The sequence below is a fragment of the Lissotriton vulgaris genome, chromosome 6 (assembly GCF_964263255.1).
Source record: "Lissotriton vulgaris chromosome 6, aLisVul1.2, whole genome shotgun sequence".
NCBI classification, from domain to species: domain Eukaryota; kingdom Metazoa; phylum Chordata; class Amphibia; order Caudata; family Salamandridae; genus Lissotriton; species Lissotriton vulgaris.
In genome coordinates this window covers 1,795,168,146-1,795,185,580 of record NC_141694.1, presented here as the reverse complement: position 1 = coordinate 1,795,185,580, position 17,435 = coordinate 1,795,168,146, and positions in this window count along the sequence as shown.

Here is a 17,435-nt window from a genome sequence, read left to right as displayed (position 1 = left end):
GATCTGATGCATGTGATTCTCTACATTGCTGGGCGGCTGTTCATGCGCGCACAGAGCTGAAGGGAAAAAAAACACAGCAGTGCACACGCTCCCAGCACCATCTGCCTTCAATTACCGGCACCTCGGACAGCTGGTAATTGAGGATTTATGTATTCTGCTGCGCGTGTTTCTTAAAAATTACTGTGACTGCCCTTGAAGCTACAGGAAACTTCTTTCAATTATCTCCGCCTTGAACGCGGCACTCTGACAGCTCCTGCAATGGTGAACGCGCTCCCACCATCTGCATTGCATTACACGGGCACTCTGACAGCTCCTAATTAAGATTAATAAGTCTTCCGTGCACGTAACCGCACACTTTATGCCATGAAACTGAAATAAATGACGGACGAAAAGTAAATATAGCCTCTCACGTCAAGGCTACTAAATAGACAGCACAGCGAAGACGAATCACTAGGCAGATGCCATAAAAAACGCGGCGCGCACTAAGGAATGTGCCAGCCTGGACCCCTTTCAGAATTCTTTTTTTTTTCGAATACAAACGAGCTCGGAAGCTCCGCCCCCACTTCGTGGTGACGCAGGCCCGAGCCCTAAAAAGGACTCTGTGCTGCTTTCTGCACCCTTCACCACCCTGCGCGAAGCAGCATCTTCGTTGTGCTAAAAAGTAATGGGCATATTCACAAGAAAATGTCAGAGCTATGAACTGTGACAAATTTGGCAGTGCCATGCTCTATTTTAAAAACGCAGGGACGCGCTGTATTCACAAGAATACGGCGCACCCCTGTGTTTCCCATGCGCTGGCGCAAAAAAAGATGCCTAGCACCAGCGCAGGCACCCTGCCTCCATGTAAAAAGGGTGATTGCGCTGCAGGGACGACTATTTATGAGCAGGAAGGGACACTTTCCGTACATAAACAAATCAGTAGTGGCTATTTGCACCTTCTAAGTGTGCTGCACAATGCAGCTTTCATGGAAAGAGCACAAAAGGAGGAGAAATAAAAAAACATCTTCTCTTTGTGCCATTCTAAGGCCTGGTATTCCATGGCGTTAGTTCTTGGCGCTGCCTCAGCCTTGTAAATCTGGGGCAGCTTCAAAAAGCAGCAGGTGTTGGGGGCGGAGCGCCCACTGCTACACCTATTGCACGCCCCTTTACCGCAGAGGTCTGCGGCAAAAAGGGGAATATTTACGAGGTGTCGTTAAGCCTTGCAAAGTGGCTTAGCGCCACCTTGTAAATATGGAAAATGGCATTACGGCGCTGGAGTGTCAAAAAAGAGTCGCTCCGGTGGCGCTGAGGTTTTGTAAATATGCCCCTAAATCTGGCCCAGCATTTTATTTTCGTTTGATTTTTCGCCCTCCTCTTAGCCACCACTCTTTAGTGAATTTCTGTGAGACAACACCTCTCACTACTAAAATAGCTTCCATTTCCCCCACAGTGACTGCCCACACTGATGCCTGTTTGCACGTGACTCTGGAAGCTCTAGACCGGGGCAAACTGAAGCGCGTTCTTGCACTAAATTGTGGCCTCGTGGAGAAAAGAGACGTAATCCACCAGGGCAGACACGAGACCGAGGAACAGCTTCAAGAAATGCTTCCTGGGAGTGATGGAGCAGGGCCCCTGACCCCCGCTCACCCCGAGGATGCTCTGATTGAGGCTGCCAGCTCACGTGATGGAGCGCTCGAGCCAGAAAGGTCACTGCAGGTTAAATATAGCAGGCCTGATGGAGCAGACCTGGAGCAGGCGTCCGCAAGGACAGGAGGATGACATGGTTTATGAGCGGCAAGGCCGCTGTCCTCGCGGGGATTGATGGCTCCAGGGACTGGACAAAGGCGCACGTGCTTGGGGTGCATGGAATGTGAGCAGGCCCCGCACTGATGCAGGCCACGGATACAAATGATGCCCTTTAATAATTCAGTGAAAGTCCTTTCATGAACCCGGAAAACTATTTAAAGTGTCATGTTATGCTTCTGTGTTTATAAAGCGCACGTTCAGCGAATGGTTTCATGGCGCTATGCGGAAGTGGTGTGTGAGTTGTAGGCTTGTCTGGATAATCAGGGGTTTAATGATTTCCTGAATTCAGGATAGCAAGATCTCGGCCTAAATCCATTGTTTTATTGCTCACCATGGCATTCCAGTTTTGACCCAGCCATATGCAAATCAGTCTTGACCCTGCGCCCAATGGGAGCAGGCCAACCAGCACTGCCAGACCAGGTCCTCCCTGGACAGGAAACAAGCATTCTAGGACCGGTTTAGGGGATTCAGGGCTCATCAGCCAGGATAGCCAGGATGCATGGAGAGCACGGGATCCACGTCTGGGCATACCCGTCCCACTTGGGGTAACAAATGCAAAAAGACAGTTGATGGACAGAATGCAGAACAATGTCATACATTCACCCCAGTACAGATATGTGGGCCTAAATCTATAGTTTTGTTGCTCACCATGCCATTCCAGTTTGGACCCAGCAATATGCAAATCCGTCTTGACCCTGCGCCCAATGGGAACAGTCCAGCCCGAACTGCCAGACCAGGTTTTCCCTGGACTGGAGTCTATTTGGGTGAAGGGAATTCCAGTCTGCTATAGTGCTGTGCACCCAAGGTGTGTCTACGGCTCTGGTTTCGATGTGGTGTTGAAGACAGAACTCCCAGATATTCCTGGTTATTTTTGTCAAAAGGCTTAACCTTGTCATGTCTAAGGGGTGGATATACCTCACTGCTATCATATTTTTTTATCTGAACCAATACTGAGCAAAGAGCTCTGTTTTACATAAATACATGCATTGTAAATGAACCTGAGGGTAGTTCTGACCTGTGGATAATAGTTTTTGACTTGATAGAGACCATTGTTGCAAGTCGCATAAATCTTCCCAGCCTGGCATGCTGACATCAGACCTTAAGTCTCTGGTTATGACTAACACAGTAAATGTTGTCCCCTGCGTTAATGCTTGTTTGCAGGGGGTTAAATTATAAGTTTGTTGGACTTTACTGCACCTGGCAGTTACCAGAGGAGAAAGTTGAGCCCCAAAGATACATTTGGACAAATCAAACCAGCTGAAATGTAATGGGCTAAAACTACTCAGTAAACTCAGAGACGTGGATTTTATGCAGAAGTATCAAACGACTTATTGTAAGCAAGCGGGAAACTCATGAGAGGAGTTATCTATTAGCCAGATAAACACCAATCCTTGGAACATCGGTATTTATCGATAAATTATGTATTCCCCACCAAGGCACTGATAATGAGGACCTGACAGTAATTCTTGCTGCAAAATTTATATAATAAATGTCATTCCATGCCTATAGGAAAACTAACAATCACTTGGCAATTCCTTTCTTCAGGTGAAGGATTGTGAGTCTCTGGAAGCCAGGGTGATGCAGGCGACTTGGGAAATCTGATGATGCCCAAAGCCCTGAATTCTTGAGTAGACGTCTAAGAGACATATGTTGATAAACAGAACAAAATGGCTGATCAGGATTATTTCAAAGAAAATCAGGACACACACAGCCAGTATGTAATGCGTGGCCAACAGTTATATATTACAAACGAATTTATTTTCATTTATAATCAATTTTTCATTGGTTCATCAGAAACATGACATCAAAGGAAACTTCCGTCAAAACAGTCAGTTCAAAAAACGTACAGTTATGTATACAATATATATAAATATACAAACATTTACAGTAAATACTCAAGATTTCACAACACCAACAAAAGACTTCAGACAAATTACATTGCAAACTGATTGCGACATGAACAACCTTCACACAAAGAACAATATATACAAATGGAAAGAAACCAGTCTTTTGACTAGAATACCAGTGGACAGGCGGATCTAAAGATGGAAGGGGCTTGCCTGCCTGTCACACAACACCTGTGATTGAATATTTTTAAGATTGCCAGCAAGCGCCCACAGACGTGGTGTTAGTTAATCCCTAGCTGCACCCTTCTTTCTTGTCACAGGCTGGGGGTCAACGCGTTTCGAACCGTGAATAGTGTAGGTTCTTCTCAGGACGGGGACTGGATGAGAACTTATCTGCTCAGCCAGCACAATGGCTGCACGAGTGAAGGTAGACTGTAAATCAAGTGAATATTCTGCATTGAGTAGCAGAGGTGTCATAAGGCAGAGCGCCCGCAACGCGGTGCGTGATTGATTGAAGGGGCGGCTCACATGTTCTTTTCTTGTATAGGCTGCACACAATAGCAATCGTAGGAGGACGGCTGGTCCGCGGAAGAAATCCGGGAAATGAGGCGGGAGTTAAATTACCGCGTTCCGATTGTATCGTTGAAGGAGGAAATCCTTTCCTTGTCGCGCCCGTAAACAAAGTATCAGGGTACTGATACTTTGTTTATGGGCGCGACAAGGAAAGGTTCTGTTTATCAATTGTTGAGCTCCAGGCTGGTTAGTTGTAGGATCCTATACCTTCATTTGTATACAGTTTAAGAGACATATGTGACATTATTAAGCATGTGCATTACTTTTTCATTATAAGTATAATTTTCAATCCTAGGAGGTTCAAGAGCACTAAAACCTATTAAGAGAATCCATTCATTTAGATGATTTTATCCTGTGCATAAATAGCATGTCCTCGACATATATCATCGTGTGTGCTACCTGAAAAGAGAAGTGGAAGGTTTCGCACTAGTGAAGCGCCATGGTACTGGAGAAAGACCAAATAGGTTAAACGAGAATTGGCCACTGTCAGAATGTGTAGTATTGAAAGATATCCACACTTAGAGGTGGAGTCTAACCGTTCAACCCTATGATTGGAGAGAATGCAGTAGATTAATATTCTAAAATGTCAGTACAGTACGACAACATTTACCACCCAATAAACAGTTTTATTCCAAGCATGGGTACAGAAATAGGCTCATGACCCAGACCAGAATGTGGCCTAGTTGGTTTATTAGATGGAACATTTAGTTTCAGGATCTGTTTTTGTAAAGATAGAGTCCTTATAGTAACTTTAATATGCAGAATCACATACTCAATTTATTAACATTTAACATATAATGGCATATAACAGTTGATGGGTTTGAATGAAAGATTGTTAATTCCCTATAGGTTTAAATGGAAAGTTCTTCTATTCTCAAACGATTAGCCTTTTGAGCTCAGTTTCAGAAGTGAGATTATTGTAGTTTTGCAGCCGCGGTCCGTGCAGGGAACCGCAGTGGGTTGGTGAGGCTGTGTAAGGGGGGATTTTGAGGCACCATGAAGAGGGAAATTTAAATAAAGACTTAATTTTCCCTCTGCATCGTCCCTCGAAGTCTCCCCTTACACGGCCCCACCGCACTGCCGCTTTTACCTGCGCGGGCCACAGCTGTAGTTTTGACAGTTATACTGAATTGAAGCTACAATCTGTCAGTTATCCAATTATATTGTGTTGAAATTTTGTTTGTTTGGTCACTTTTTTCATTAATTTTATAATTGATTTGATTAATAGGGAGTAGTCTTTGATTTATTTTTAGGTAGGACAGGTATCCACCAAGAATTCCTTATTGAAGAATTGGAACATCATCGGATATCAGTGAGCAGGGAAAGGTTAAGTATGCTAAGGAGAATGGGACCTGTAATTTGGCATGTGAATAGTGGTTGGATTTTTATCTAATGTACATAATTGTTCTAACTTAAGGAATCATGCTGGTTGGTCTATCATAGCGTGCCGGTGTTTAGTGATACAACATTTATTTACTTTGGCTTTAATCAATATTTTAGATTGCGAAGGTTTTAATATATCTCAAGACATCTATTTAGATAAGACCTCCCACTCACCCGTGGAGGAAAATGTAAACATTATCATAGCACAGCAGAGGTTTGGGGACATACCTTTCTTTACATAAAAAGACAATCCATAACATAATTGAGGAGATTAAATTAGCTGAAACCTTGAAAACCAGTCTGAAAATCGACCATTACTCTGAAAGATAATGTTGGGTAAACATAAATCACACAAAAAATGGAAGAATTTGCTTTGATCAAATTTTAACACAGAGTCTGAAAAGAGGTGTGTTGGAAAATTGCCTTCTCTGAAGGGTTCAGCCCAAACGTTTTGCCTTCCTAATCCTTTTTTTCTGACTTCCTTTTTGTTGGCTTTAAGACTCTGAGCACCCTCCCACTGCTAACCAGTGCTAAAGTGCATGTGCTCTCTCTCCTTAAACATGGCATACTTGGTATACAAATGTTTATCACATTTAGCTTACCTATATGTCCTTTTTAAGATGGTATACCACATAACCAGTCCTGTAAATTAAATGCTACTAGTGGGCCTGTAGCACTAATTGTGCCACTCACACATGTTGCCTTTCAAACCTGTCTCAGGTCTTGCTTTGTATGGCCTGTGTGTGCAGTTTACTACCACTACGACTTGACATTTTAAATTGCTTGCCAAGCCTTAAATTCCCTTTTATTGAACATAAGTCACTCTAAAGTAGGCTTTAGGTGGCCCATAAGGCAGGGTACTGTGTAAGTAAAAAGGTAGGACATGTACTGCTATTGTTTGTATGTCCTGGTAGTGACAAACACCCAAATTAGTTTTTCACTACTGTGAGGCCTTCTCCCCTCATAGGTTAGCATTTTAGAGTGTATCTAGTTTACCCCCACTAGAACTGTGTCCTCTACTTGGACAGGGTGCATATCTCTGCCAGCTAGACACTCCATTTCTAAGAAAGTGGAAAAATTAGAAAATTATAGCTTTTTTGTTTACATGAACTAAAAACTAGTAGGAGATGTCCCTTGACGTTCACTACAGCATCTAGTCAAAAATCAGTGAACCGTTTCATTTGTATTATGAAAACCTGTGTTCAGAAAAGATATGTAATTCAACTAGGGTGGTGGACACATCAGAACTTTGATACAAGTGTTGTGCGAAGGAACCTCCACACACGTTGTATAGTAGTTGCAGTAAGATGCTTCATTGTCTGGAGATCACAGGTCTCACCAGCTCATACAGGACATGTCTCTTCAGCTCCTCAGCTCACAGTATTCTGTGTAAGAATCCTAATTCAACCACTTGTAGTACTTTTCCCACTTTGGCAGGGTCATGATATTCAGTGTAACCTCGCATTATTGTTGAAAGCTTTTTATAGTTGACCCTGTGGTCCTTGAACTTCAATACCTACCCTGGCCAGAATTAAATTAATAGTCACTGAAGTTCTGTTACTTATCTGTGGCTTAGAAGAATCCTTGGACAAGAAATTCCAGTCTATTGTCCTCATAACCCTTCCCTATTTTCCCCTGTGTCCTGCTGCCTTCTTGTTGTTTCAAAGATACATACACTTGGAGTGGTGTGGCTCACTGGTTAGAGGCGGCAGACCCATAAGCAGAGAACGGCCCGGTACCAGGGTTCAATTCCCGACGCGGCAGGGTCGTGGACCAGGGTCAACGGACTCGATAATTCTCGTCTCGGTGCCTACTCTAACCAGGGTGTGAGTGTTTGATTGTTGAAGACATGGCTTGGCAGTTCGGGCTGGACTGTTCCCATGAGGCACAGGGTCAGACTGATTTGCATATAGCCATGCTTGAACTGGGGTGGCAGAGTGGGCTAAAGAACGGTGATGGATTAAACCCAGATCATTTGACTGGGTGATTTGATTGATTCAGATGCTCCGTCCATCACCACCCCCTTTTGTACCGCTACTCTAACCAGGGAACACACTCGGCAACTCTGGGCATTAAGCTTGCCTCATCTCTACAACGGCCCCCCACAGACGCCGGGGATGCCTGATTTCACCTTGGAGATACCCAGAAAGGGACCATCTCACAGGGAAAACCAGGACTGGTTCCCCAGCGGTCTTCAGCACCAGGACACTCCGATGGAGTAGCAGTGCGCTTTACAAGTACACCCACATTTACATTTACATTTACACATGGGGATTCATGGATGCAGGGGTGTTCAGCAGTTTTCTCCACTTGGAATCTGCATGAGTCTGGATAAACCAATTTCAAATTGTAAAACCTAAATGCCATATACTCACTGAAAAATTAAAAGTGTCCGGGATAGGTTGGATTTATAAGGGCATACTTTAAAACATTTAAGATAAGATTGCTAAGATTCCATGTGAGGTGTTTACCTGAAGTGTAAGAAGTATATTTTCCTGACTGAAATGAAAGGTGCAATGATGGTGGTTAAAACAAGGATTTGACAGAATGAAAAAGTTACAAACCCATTTTATTGGCAAAGACAGACTATAAAAATGTGTGAGGAAAGCAGGTTGGTTAAATGAATACACAACTGTGGGTAAAAAATAAGAATTTTCCATAAATAATATAGAAGTACAAAGAAATACCAAACCAATATTGGATTTAGTGCCATTGATTAAAACACTGTCACGTCATGGCTTGCTTAATTTAGATGTGGAGAATATTTTCATTCATATTTTTGGGGAATGTGTGGCACATATAGAATTTGTAATGAGCTTTAGAACATCTGGATGACAGGTGCAATCTGGTGAGAAGTGTGTGCCTCATGAAGGACAAGATGATAGTATTTCTGAATGAGGTGTTTTGAAGACAACCTGGTAAAAGCAAATACAGATTTTGGTTTCAAAGAGAATCAATGATAGGCAGGTACTGCATCATCATGAATATGAAGCGCAAGTTAAAACTGGTTTTGGGTATATTGCTTAAAAGTATATTTGAATTAGCACAGAAAAAGTATTTTTGTAAATAACAGAGCATTAGAATACTTGATGAAATTTGGCAAACATTTATTGAATTTTCTATAGTTAAATTGAATAAAATACTTATTTGCATTGGCCCAATCTAAAATGTTGATGAACAGTTGACTGAACTTCCTTTGGTTGAGCACATTTTAGATTGACCATGTGTTCCCGCCGTGGTATTATTTGTGATGGTAGAATTTTGATCTTGTTAATGTGTTATTATGCAAGCTTATTTGATATTTTTGTAATCTTTATAGCCCCTCTGTGGGATAGAACAATGACGTAATTACTGACTACTACAATAAAAACAAAAATTACCAGTAGCGCCGCCAAGAAAGGATTGGTGTAAAATTCTGTATAGACGCCCATTGCAATTTGAAGATCAAGTGACCTGCCAAGTTTGTCTGACATTGGTTTAGAGTTATCCTCCCTCTCATTTGTTTCTGGAATAGTGGTGAAAACATTCACTCTGCTGAACCCCCGCCGTATCAAAATCTGAATACCATGAGAGTTTGAGGGAAAAAGTGGGTATCTTGTTCTGGAGATATTTATTGACTGGTTAGGTGGCTGCTCTAAAGGTCTTGGAAAAAACAACACAGAAATCTGGAAACCAAAGATTGAGGCTTGCCAATGGACATGAAGGCAGAAGGGATATTCAGGTATATTTTTAATAGAATAGTATGTGAATAAAATTCCAAAGGTGGAAGGCTCTGCCTTGGCAGTAGCCACAACCACATTTCTGGGATCTGTTTGTATCAACAAGCCCTTTCCTCTTTTCTTGAGATATGGAAGTCATCGCATTATCCAAAAAAGGAATGGTGTTGCAATGTACTGGTAGACAGCTCAAAGGTTCAATAGAAAATCCATTTTCCTTTGAATTCTAAAATGTTAGTAATATGACCAATATTGTGTGGAATCCTGTCCTGACACACACAAGAACCAATGTGTATTTTTTTTCTTCTTATAAGGCCATAGTACATGGTTCAAAAAAGACACCTATGGAATAGAAAGTTAAATGTCACCTGTGGACCGCAGCACTTATTGGGTCATCTGCTAGGGTGACAAACAAAACGTGGCTTCCGGCCTACTATTGCAGCCTGCCTGCTGCAGCTTAAACCTGAAGCCAGGCCTGAGAAAATAATTGAGGAATTACTCGGGAAACTGAACCCTAAAATACAGATTCCTCTGGTAATTTCTCATTTCTTAGTGGACCCTGAGGGTCCAACTCGTAATAGGCCAGATTTTTAACCACCCCTGGAGTTACAAGTACACCCTGAGTTTGGTGAAAAATTGACCCATTTTCCCAACCATAATTTGAGTCATGGTATGTTGACAAGGGGAACACAATTTTCACCCCGTCATCAGAATCTGTCACTTTGGGCTACATATGTAGATCATTTCGATATACTTTTGATAATTATAAATCTTTATAATACATTATTAGGTCAGATTACATAAACTGAAAAGGGCTCATATTCCTCTGACCAACTACACAGATGAGGTTTTGACGTAGAGCAGCACTGCAAGAAATCTCGCTGCGCTGCCCTACTTCAAAACAAAAGGGCAGGAACGTGCCTTATCTATGTGATATGGCTCATTCCTGTCATTTTCCCCAGCGCTGGCGCACAATGGGCTACCATGCGCCAACGCAGGTACCTTTGCTCCGTGGTGCAAGGGTGCCTTTATTGCAGGGCTGATTGATTATATGCAGGAAGAGACACCTTCCTGCACAAATTCGAGCACAAGAGGCAATTTTCTTTTTCTCTTTGTGCTGCCGAATGCAGCACACAGAGAAAAAGGAAAACACGAGGAGAAATAAAAACATTTCTCCTCGTTGCGCACCTTCTTAACGCCCTTCCTGGGGTGGCGTTCTGATGCATTCCCAGGTTTACGATTTCTCATAGCCTGGGAATGTGTCAGGTTCCATGGGTGTTGCGTGGGAACACCGACAGTTTTCTGTGTGAAAGGTGCACATATTTATAAGGTTATGAAAAGCTACGTAAAGTGGCTTCACGTGGCCTTATAAATATGCTGTGATTTTCCGCCACTGGAACGTCAAACAAATGACGTTCCGGTGGCACAAAAGTGCCAGTAAGACCTCATAAATGTGGCCCACATTTGGCAAACTAATCAAGATCAGGCATGGCATGCTGACACTTGATGCTACATAATTAGAAAATTAAGGGCTAATCATGTGTTAAAGAAGATATAATTCATGTAAAAAAAAAAAATAGCATCTGAAAAAATGTTTAAAGATAACAAGAAAATGCACTGTTGAGAAAATTAGATCTAAAATTGAACTTATACATTCTTTGAAATTAGTAGTAAAGTGTGGATTAAATATCGGAAACATCCCTTACAATGCAATGCCTTTAAAACATGGTCAGTACAACACAGAAACCATTACAACGCATGCCAGTACAAGGCATGCTATTACAACGCATATCCCTCACTGACCAGCACCTTCCCTAAAGTAAGCACCCAGAGGTGTTAGAATAGTAATTTTCGCTGTAACGGAATATGCGTTGTACTGGCTTGCGTTGTAATGGAAGGTGTGTTGTCGTTGTAAAGGTATGCATTGTAATTGTTTTCGTTGTAATGTCATATATTCATTAAATACATGTCCTTATTTATTAAAACTGATACCTGGGACAACAACCGGCTAATTTGAACCAATTACATGCACAAGCCAACTTTAAAGTTTCATTTCTGAGTGAACTTGTCCCTAAAGCTGGAGACCAGATGGAAAAGCAAAGAGTAAATGAAAAGAGGCCGGATGAATTGCCAGTGCACATACTGAAGAAGGTTAGAGGCTGGTGGGTTTAGGATCTGTTGCTTATGACTGTTTTTAAGGGACACCCTGTACCTGATATTTGGAAAGGTACTGAGTCTGTTGCTGTCTTTAACAAAGAGGATCCATATAATCTGGCAACAATCACATGTTCTTAATGTTCTGTCCACTAGTGAAACTGCCAAAATAGACCTGACCGAAATACACTGGATAACAAAAACCACACATATGTAGGTGTTTTGTGCATGTCTAAATTTTGCACCATAGAACACAATGAATAATTTGGTCTCAGATATTTTGGATGCAGTGTTATCACACACCGTCACTAAGAATACCTATCACTCTTCCCATTTGTTCACGGACAGAAGTCTAGAAAATGACCAATGGTTGCGGTGCAGAGTGTGCAAGAGCCGAAAATGATCACACATCAGATGAACGATTGAACATTCAACGGGTTCTCCAGCTGTTGAATTCCTTTTCTTGCTCTTTGATTTTGTTACACATTTTCATCCTCTTCAAGCGATGAGTCTCCTTTTCTGTGCTTTTAATTTGGCCTCTCTATGGCCAAGATTTACTAAGATTTTGCGTCAGGATTGCATCACTTTTTTGACACAGCACAATGCTATTTCTATTTTTGGAATTACAAAGCCACGCATGCACAGTTTGTGTGGCTTTGTGTGACTGGAAAACAAGAAAAAGTAACCTTGCACTACCTTCTGTCCAGGAGGAGTTACTTGGGCGGCCATGAGTGTTTCTGTGTCTCCTCCCATGGATTTGGATGCAAACCCATATTTAAAAAAAGACCTATAGACATGGGTTGCAGTAGAATGGTGACCTAACCGAGGCTTGCATAACGAGGAGAAATATCTCTTTTCCCCTCTTTACTTACTCTTTGCATCTATGCCGCATTCTGCAGCACACATAGAAAGAGGAATACACATCAAATGACAGATTTTGTACAAGAAGGTACACATTCCTACAAAAAACCTATTCTGTCCACATCAAAGGCACCCTTGTGACATGACTGCATTGGCGCAAGGCAGCTTGAAGTATGTCAGCAGAACAAGAAGCAGAACTGGGCAATATCTTAGTAGGTATGGCACATTTCTCCTCTCCCTCTTTAACACAACTCATCATCTTCCCGTGCTGCATTGTGTTAGTCAAACTTTAGTAAATGTGGGCCATAGTTTTCAATGCACTTACACCTCTTCCCCCTTCATAACTGTCTTCATTGTTTTCCTTCCATCAGTTTCCTATCAGCCCTAACCTGAGTCACTGCCTTGGACCTTAGAGCATATATTATGGAATGAGTTTAATCTATTACTTTCTACACCGCCTCTGGAATCTCAATTGCATTTTGTTTACATTGAATCATCTGTCTGCCTGCACATTTAATAAACATTTGCATTATTAATCAATTGTACATTTTGCATTAGGATCATGATTCATAAGCTATCACTGAATATATATGAATGCACTTATTTTAATCAAGTTTGACACTCCTTAATTTTGGGGTATGGCTCCACCAGAATAGTGTGCATGGTTTACCAAGCTTGGTTGCCAATTCTGGGTGTTCAGTCACACCACTGAATAACTAGTCTTCAGATTTTTTTGGGTGTTACACCTTAAACCTTGAAAATGTCTCTACAGTCTGTTATGATTTCTGGAAATATGTAAAAAGTTAGCTCCTTCAAAATAATCACATTATCATACCAACATTGTAAAACACATATTTGTGATTTGATTAGCATTAGGGGTATGCAAAGTTGTGAAGTTATTTTTTGCAACCTTCGAAACCAATCTGCGACACAGAAGGAAAACATACATTTACCATTTTGCATATCACAGAAAAACTCTGTAATAGGTAAGTGTTCACTTCCACTATATCCCTCTATGTGGTCCTTTTCTTTACTCATTACTTAGAGCCCACATCTGCAACACAAAAAGTGCAGTTTAAAATGCTGAGAATGTGAACCCAAACCACCCATGGTGGGTATTAAAAAAAATATAAGGAGTTCCTAGCATCCCCTTTTTGTCTTTCTCCAGTAGGGATAGTACAGAGCTTTGGTCTCCATCCCCAACACAGTGGTTTTCCCTCTGCCAAATTGGTGAGATTTGGGGGTATGACGTTGGGTGGGTCCTGGGAATCCCTCAGCATCCTTGATGCCGCTTTAATTCCTGAGTGGATCCTGTGTGGGTATAGTAGATGTAAGACCGTTCCAAATTACGACTCGCCATTTGTGCTCAATGGCGAGTCTCAAATTGCGAGTCATAATTTGGAATGTAGAACAGTGTCAGAGACACTGATTGCTATTCCCAATGGTGTGGCAAAAATGAATATTAATGATCCACTTGCAATTTGCGACCCAATTAGGAATGGCTGGCCCTCCCAGGGATGGTGGCCTGCTGGGATCAGCAGACCTCCATGTCTGGGACTGCTTGTCAATAAAGCAGTTTTTTTTAAATGCAGCCCGTTTTCCTTGAAGGAACTCAAGATGCATAAAAAAAAATGAAACATTTTAGTTTCATTTTTTAAGGGCAGACAGTGGTCCCTGGGACCCCTGCCTGCCCTTAAAAAATATTTCTGAGCCAGTCAAAAAGGGGAAAGGATCCCCTGGTGACCCCTTCCCATTTACGACTGTATTGCCACCCAGCAAAAGAGGGTGGTAATTTGACAAGTGTTTTACGAATGCAATTGCGGTCGCAAAACATTGGTACTTGGCTTCTGACCGCTATTAGGAAGGGAATGCCCCTTCCTAATAGCGAGTCGCACAACAATATTTTGCGAGTTACAAATTATTTGCGACTCACAAAATAGTGTTTGTACATGGCCCTATCAGAATTAGCATGCACAAACGGGTTACAAACCCGTTTGCGCTTGCTAATTCTTGTCTGTTCCTAGGAGTTTTAGATATATAGGTTAAGAGGTTAGAAGTTAAGGTATACATTTTGGAGTTCCTTTCCAACTTGCTGTCTGCCTCTGGCCTGGAATCACTGAGTCTGCAAATGTTGAATCAAGTAATTCTAGGCCTTAAGTCACAGGAGCCTGGTGCAGCGCTGTGGAGCTGTGGGCAGTCACTGCAGCTGGCAACCGCTCAACCCCTTCCGCACGGCGTGGGAAATAGCAGACCCTCCCTCCAGGTCTCCCTTCGGCTACTCTCTTGGCTCAGCTGCCAGCCACATCATGTGCCACAAAATAGTCCCACATTCATTTACCATCTGCTCCTAGCATGCGTAATTGGTCCTGGTCAGTGGAGGCTCGCAGACTTATTTATTTAGTTAGGTATTTTACTCCTGGCCGTCGTATGTCCGACTCCACTAGTCTCCCACCCTGCCCCTCCCCCACCTGACTGTCCCGCAGCACTCCCTCTGCGAGCCGCCACTGGTCCTGGTGTGCCCAGATGTGAGTGTTACTCCCTATTGAGGCGGATGTAACTCGTAAAGCAGGATTTTGGTGCAAGTGCACCAGTCGGAGATTCTCCCGTGTGGGGCTGTAGCGTGTTTGCCGGCCTGCCTACCGGGAGCCCACCCCGGCGGCGACTGAAACAGAGCTCGCCCCACGTGTGGTGGCTGGAGCATGCAGTCGGAGCACCTACCGGGAGCCCACCCCGGCGGCAAAGAAGAAAGAAAAGAAAAACACGAAAAACAGTCTCACCTGGCGCAGTAGCTATGGCTGCAACCAGCAATCGGTGAGTGGAAGCAAGCATAGATATTGCTGTGTCTCCGGTGAAAAAGGCCAAATCTCGTTGAACACAAGATTCTCGCGGCGGCCATTTTGAGGTCAGGCAGTACTGTCCAATCCCCTGTGAGGGATCCTTGGCGGCCATTTTGAAGTCAGGCGGAGAACCTGAATTGCAAACAAGCACTGACAGTTGCAAATGAACTTAGTAAACAAGCACTGGCGAATGCAACGAAGAGAGCAAACAAGCACTGGCTTGTGCAACGGTAATATAGCAAACAAGCACTGGCAAGTGCAACGAACATAGCAGACAAGCACTAGCGAGTGCAACAAACATCATAAACAAGCACTGGCGAGTGCAATGAACTTGGAAAACAAGCACTGGTGAGTGCAAGTGAACCAGTAAACAAGCACTGGCGAGGGCAAATGGAACAGTAAACAAGCACTAGCGAGTGCAAAGAAACGATCTTGGTGACCCATTTGACACATTCGAAATAACAGGAGAGATGGCTGACCCCGCTCCTGTGAGCGTGTTGGGAGTCTCATTCTTACGCCCTCCAGATCCCCTCACTCTTGAATCTGGTGAGGGTATAGGCTTGCGGTGGCAAGAATGGTTAGAAGACTTCACAGACTTCATGACAGGGTCCTATGTAACTAGTGCTTAACAGCAACTGATCGCTCTCAAGAATCTTGTAGGTAAAGAAGTGGGCCAGATCATAAAAGAGTTGCCTACTGAGTCAACCTGCTCCTATGACAAGGTCTGTGAAGCACTCAACCGCAAGTTCCTACCCAAAAAGAATGTGGACATTCAACCTGGCATCGCAAGAGAAAGGGGAGCAGATGAGTGCATTTGTCACACGCTTGTGACGCCTATCAAGATATTGTGATTTTGACAAGTTCTCCACCGAGGATGCCATCCGATTGAGGATCATAGAAGGCTGCCTGTCAGATACACTGGGCCAGGGTCAGACTAATTTGCATATAGCCAAGTTCTGAGCTGGCATGGTGCAGTGAGCTAAAAAACGATGATGGGTCAAGCCCTGATCTTTGGACTGGGTAAGAGTGGTCTGCTTAATTCAGACACTCTGTTCATCACCACCACCCCCTTTTCTGAATCAGCCTGTCAGAGCCCTTGAGGCGCAAGCTGCTCAAGAAAAGCTTCCCGCTAGAGGAGATCGAGGAGATGACAAGAGTGGACGATGAAGCAGATGAGCACGCGAAGAAGATGGAAGCCGGGAAGAATGGGAAACGCGAACAGGCGTTCCGGATGCAGTCGCGACAAGGGCACGGACGGTCCCCACCTCAAGCGCGCTCTTCCAGAACGAAGAAGCAATACACCCTTCAAGTCGTCGACGCGGAAGCACAAGTCGCACCAAGACAAGGTTAGAAAGGCAATTAAAATGTTACAGATGCGCCTATGACTTTCCACATGCAGACGCATGCCAGGCCCTAGGCCAACGATGTCGGAAGTGTGGTAGAGACAATCACTTTGAAAGCATGTGCGGGACGTCACACAAGGATGACCAACGAGAACACAACAGGCAATATCACCCCTCGAGCAGTCGTCACCATGTTCGAGCAGTACAGGATAGGCGAGACTCATCAACTGGGTCGTCACAATCCAGCTGTCACTCCTGCCGAACACATCAATCTCGACGATCGTCTTCAAGAGAGTCAAGATCACTATCACCTATCTCACAAGACCAGGACGAATATGTATATTTTGTAGCCAATCCTGATCGGCTAAAAGAGTACCCGCGGCTAGACATCCGAATCGGCTCTCATCACACCGTTTGTGCTGGACAGTGGGGCATCACTAAACTACCTGCCAGTGGCAGAATATCAAAGAATGAAGCCACCTCCCAAGCTGGTCAACGCCCATGTACGAGTGTACACGTGGATGTCCAAGAAACCGCTCCCCTGTCTTGGGAAATTCGCAACTGATCTATCGTACCAAGATCGCACGATACAAGCCTACATTCACGTAATCGAAGGGCCTGAGGCAGATTGCCTACTAAGTCTGGCCACCGCAGAACAACTGAAGCTGGTAGACATTCTGTACAAAGTGGATGACAAACCAGACAAAACAGACATCATCAAGAAGTTCCCCAAACTCTTCCAAGGCCTTGGGAAGATGAAAAACTGCCAAATCAGACTACACATCAACGAACAAATCACACCAGTGGCACAGCACCATCGGAAAATCCCCTTTCATCTGCAGGAAGCCGTGGAGAAAGATATCCAAGACTTACTTGAGGCTGACATCATAGAAAGGACTGAGGGGCCAACCCCATGGGTCTCCCCAGTCGTAGTGG